General features: G+C 37.2%; 1 protein-coding gene across 1 annotated transcript in view; it reads right to left on the bottom strand.

Annotated features, from left to right (window-relative positions):
- LOC140128239 (E3 ubiquitin-protein ligase Rnf220-like) overlaps positions 1 to 4,169 on the bottom strand; it is a 19,374-nt gene extending 15,205 nt beyond the window's left edge. The window contains exon 1 of the mRNA XM_072149797.1: positions 4,018 to 4,169. The gene's annotated coding sequence lies outside the window, so the exon portion shown is untranslated. The remainder of the gene's footprint in view (positions 1 to 4,017) is intronic.
- Positions 4,170 to 5,579: the final 1,410 nt, after the last annotated feature.

The following is a 5,579-nucleotide window of genomic DNA, read 5'->3' as shown; positions in this document are numbered from 1 at the left end:
CAGGAGAAGATGTACTGATTGTCTGTGTATCTAATCCTGTCATATGTGACACTGTGTGCCTATTATTTATCATACTGCCTACTGGGCTCTGTATCTAAGCCTATAATTTGTCATACTGCTTACTGGGCTGTGTATCTAAGCCTGGCATGCTAATCTGTATATTTAACCCTGAAATGTGTGATACTGCTTGCAAAGCTCTGTATCTAAGCATATTGGGGCTTATTTACTAAGAGGACTAAGGGTCCCCGGACTGCATTTCCGTCAGACTTCCTGAAATTTTTGGGATTTGCTCCGCTGTGACAGGGTCTAGCAGGGGATTGTGTTGCACGTGATCAGATTTTGGTGCAACGGCGCCGGCTTTCATGCGACAGAAATTGGGGGGCGGGACATCGGACGATCCAACTGATTCAGACTTATTCATTTAAGATTAAAATTGTGTCGCAACCAATGCACTTACATGCACCAGGAAGAAGAAGGTGAACTCTGAGGGACCGGGTAAGTAAAGGTGCCCCATTGTATACTAGGAGTTCTTCCAAGGAGTGTATATAAGCCTGTTCTGCATAACACTACCTACTATACCACTAAACCTATACATATACCATTTGATAAGCTGGTGTATCTAAGCCTAGTACGTGTGATACTCTTTGCTGATCTGGAGTATTTCCTTTACAAAAATTTCTCTTTTCGCACCAATTATTTCATGTGATATTCTTATTGAATGTTCTTATGTAATAATCTCAAAGCACAATCCACGTTAATCTGTGTATCTAAGCCTGGAGTATTATACCCTAAACAATTATCTTCCATCTTTTTAGCTCATCCACATCTGCCTTATCACAGGGAGTTACGAAAGAAAAGCCTCTGAGTCAATGGAAGTAGGAACAAAGGTTACGCTCAAGAAACCGTATCGCCGGCTATTTCCAGACTTCCGTCGTGAGCAGCAGATTTCACAATCTACGGTAATCCCGGGAGGTATCTAAGTTCTAGCTATTCTTATAACTTCCAAAGAATCACCAAAGAATCGCACCTCTAACTGGTCTCACATCTCACATCACAATACGGACCAAACCTTGTAAAGTCAAGAGAAGTCACTACATAAAAAGTCAAGTTAAAGATTGCTGCAACCGTACATCTCCTTTAATGCCTATACAGGCGGTCTCCTACTTAAAGACACCGACTTACAGACGACCCCTAGTTACAGACGGACCCCTCTGCCCACTGTGACCTCTGGTGAAGCTCTCTGGATGTTACTACAGTCCCAGATTGCAATGATCAGCTGTAAGGTGTCTGTAATGAAGCTTTATTGATAATTCTTGGTCCCATTACAGCAAAAAATTTTGAAACTCCAATTGTCTCTGGAGCAAAAAAAAAAAATTGTCTGGAACTACTATCTAACCTATGGACCCTATCTGGTACGTAACCCGGGGACTGCCTGTATATAATTTCAGTGAAACAAGTGATTAATTATTTGTTGTTGAGACATTCGAGTTTCAACCAAAGGTGTTTTTATGTGTTGAGAAAATACGAATTGTCCGCACTTTTTAAAAAATGTAATTGTCAAATTTAAAAAAAATCGACAAACTAATTCAATCTATTGTTTTATCGAAAAAAAAAAAAGTCTACCGGGTTAAAAGAGGATTTACACTCATTTTACTCTTTACGGCATCACTATAGAAAAGGGGAGAAATCATTTTAAGGCATTTGTAAAATCTAAAAAAATTGCCTCAAATTTATAGAAGTAATTTTTGCAAAATTTTTCTCGATGTAACTAAAAATATAACAATTTGATTTAAGTCTATCATAAAAAAAATGACAAATGAAAAATGTATTGATGGAAATGAATAGATAGTAGCCTGATAACAATTACACAAAGGTGTCTATAATACATTTAGGTAATTTAGGAATTTATAGAAAAATCTATCTCTAAAAAATAAAATAAAGAAGGAACAAAAAAACTGAAAAATTTGTAGCACAGTTCAAGTCGGTAGAGGGATATTCCTAAGACTTCCAGCTCTGAAGTCAAATAAAAAAAAAAAGTTTATGATATTCTGGTGCAGTTTTTTTTTCATTTTTATCACTTAAAAACTATACTTTAATTTCTTTTAAATGTTTCAATTAATTAATCAATTTAAATTATTATTATTATTTTTTTATTTATAAAAGTTACCTGACCATTTTCGATGTTTTCAGTATTTTAAGTTTTAAGTTTTATTTAATATTTTAAGTTAAGTTTTAAGAAAAGGGATCTCAAAAAGATCATTTAAAAAAGAATCACTCAATGTAGGGATCATTAGAAAATTAAGTATTTTCTACATCATTTTTATCTTACAAACAATTTAAATATAAATTGTTTAATGGGTTTATATTTAATTTAAAAATTAGATTTAGAATTTTTAAAAAATTTCAAAATACATTAAAGAAATCATTAATGTAAATTTGTGTAATTAGCAATTTAATTCCCTAAAGTATTTTGGGAATTCTTCAAATTAGAGATTATTATAAATTTCATTCAATTTTACAGATTTGAAAACTGTAAATATCAATTTATAGACATTAAACATAAAATAAAGTCAACATATTAAGTTTTTTCTATATGTAGACGTCTGGTTAAACCATCCATTGTGTTTTTATATCATGTGAATATATTGAAACTCAAAATTAAAATTTGGTATTTGTTGACACATTTTTTTTTTTTTTTGGAGAAGAATAGTTAAGATTTTGTTTTTTTAAAAATTTTTCTTTTTTCTCTTATTTTGTATTACAGAATACCATCAATAAGCTGTTGTACACCCTAATTAGAATTAAAAAAAAAACTTTGGGAAACATTAGGAACCAGTCCATAATGAGGACAATAGATCTTCCCAAATTTACATCTGCCGACCACAGCAAATCTTACAAAAAAAAAAAAAAAATCACTGAATCGGAGAATTTATTGATCCATGGTCTAAGAAGAATGGAGAGGAAAATTGTGGTATAAAACACATAAAAAATTAGATGGGCCAAATTTTTACATTAAAAGTGTTCAGTCTGGTTTTTTCTCTTTTGTGAAATTGGAAACATTTACATAAGTCAATAACCAACCGGTCGGATAGAAGCCACGAGCGGCTCTAAGACAATAGTCATTTTACCAAGCAAATTACTTGACAATCTAAAATGGTTTATTGATCTGTATATAGACATTTCTAAATAGATGTCAGAGACCTCAGGCTTATACCCAGTGGATTTCAGTGGAATTTCCATAGGTGGATAGATACATAATAGACATAACATGGATACTATGGGTTAGGAATAGATATGGAGAACCAAATATGGAGCAGATTAGACTGGGATGGATTCGGTAAACTTCTCTAGAAACACAACAAACTTCTAGAAGTATCTTCTTCTCAAAAATGTATGTTAGATAGACATCAGATATAAAGATATGAGATAGATACACAATAAAGAGACAAAGACAGGTAGGTGGAAAGATGGATAGATAGATAAATAGATAGATAGATATGAGATAGATATGAGATAGATAGATAGATAGATAGATAGATAGATATGAGATAGATAGATAGATAGATATGAGATAGATAGATAGATAGATAGATAGATAGATAGATATGAGATAGATAGATAGATAGATAGATAGTAAGAAGATAGATATGAGATAGATAGATATGAGATAGATATAAGATAGATAGATAGATAGATATGAGATAGATACATATGATATATATATAGATAGGAGATAGATAGATATGAGATAGATATATAGATACTAAGAAGATAGATATGAGATAGATAGATATGAGATAGATATAAGATAGATAGATATGAGATAGATAGACAGATATGAGATAGATAGATAGATAGATAGATAGATATGAGATAGATAGATAGATATGTATGTATGAGATATATATATATATATATATATATATATATACATATATATAAAAGATAGATAGATAGATAGATAGATAGATAGACAGATAGATAAATAGATAGATGGTTTCCTCTCTGGGCACTCACCAGTACAGCTCAGAACACTTTGCTCCTTGATCTTTTAGGAGACAGTGATGCCACTTGAGTTGTATCAGTAATCTTTTGGGGGCCACATTGTAGGGTCTTGGAATGTTCCGTATCTTTGATGCTACTACTATTCTCCCGGCTTCTGCTCCTGTTCCACTCTGTGGTTTCACTTTGTGGTGACTCTTCTCCTTGTGTCTCCCTGGGACATTAAGATCCCATCATGTGTGCCCTCCCTGCCCCTCCTCAGCCCTTTCGCGGGCCATTTGCATCTCTATGGCACCTGCTTCCTGCCTCTGTGAAGCCTTTCACCCTGGAGAAGGGTCGCTGACAAATTATCAGCATTAATTCATTGCTCACTTAACAAAGAATGTAACGGCTCAGGCACCAGGGGACCACACTGACAGGAGGGTCCGGCAAAGGATCACCCCCAGGGGGCACACACTGACTACAGCACCACAAGATTGTCTGTAACTCAACCTGATGGACGAACAGCATGACTAATATTTATATCCACATCATCTATGTCATGTTATTCATACCTGTCTATCTATCTATCTATCTATCTATCTATCTATCTATCTATCTCATATCTATCTATCTATCTATCTATCTATCTATCTATCTATCTACGTACAGTTTACAGAGGGCAGGGCTCCCCCAGAAGTGTCGGGAGTCTTCCTGTACAGTATACAGAGGGCAGGGCTCCCCCAGTAGTGTTGGGGGTCTCTCTGTATAGTCTACAGAGGGCAGGGCTCCCCCAGTAGTGTTGGGGGTATTCCTGTACAGTACACAGAGGGCAGGGCTCCCCCAGTAGTGTTAGGGATATTCCTGTACAGTACACAGAGGGCAGGGCTCCCCCTGTAGTGTTGGTGGTCTCCCTCTACATTATGCAGGGGGCAGGGCTCCCCCAGAATTGTTGGGGGTCTTCCTGTACAGTACACAGATGGCATGGCTCCCCCAATAGTGTTGGGGGGTCTTCCTCTACAGTACATAGAGGGCAGGGCTCCCACAGTACTGTTGGGGATCTTCTTGTACATTATACACAGGGCAGGGCTACTCCTGCAGCTCTGGTGTCTCTCTGTACAGTACACAGAGGGCAGGGCTCCCCCAGAATTGTGAGTTGTCTACATGTACAGTATGCAGAGGGCAGGGCTTCTCCAGCAGTGTGATGGATTTACCTGTACAGTACACAGAGGGCAGGGCTCCCCAAGCAGTGTTGGGGGTCTTCCTGTACAGTATAGAGAGGGCAGGGCTCTCACAGTAGTGTGAGGGATCTTCCTGTACAGTACACAGCGGGCAGGGCTCCCCTAGTAGTGTTGGGGGTTTACCTGTACTGTACACAGAGAGCAAGGCTCCCCAAGTAGTGTTGGGGGTCTCTCTGTATAGTCTACAGAGGGCAAGGCTCCCCCAGTAGTGTTGGGGGTATTCCTGTACAGTACACAGAGGGCAGGTCTCCCCCAGTAGTGTTAGTGGTATTCCTGTACAGTACACAGAGGTCAGGACTCCCCCAGTAATGTTGGGGGTATTCCTGTACAGTACACAGAGGGCATGGCTCCCCCAAT

This window comes from Engystomops pustulosus, chromosome 4 (assembly GCF_040894005.1).
Source record: "Engystomops pustulosus chromosome 4, aEngPut4.maternal, whole genome shotgun sequence".
Classification (NCBI taxonomy): Eukaryota; Metazoa; Chordata; class Amphibia; order Anura; family Leptodactylidae; genus Engystomops; species Engystomops pustulosus.
Note: the sequence above shows the minus strand (reverse complement) of the source record. Positions and strands in the feature narration are given on the sequence as shown.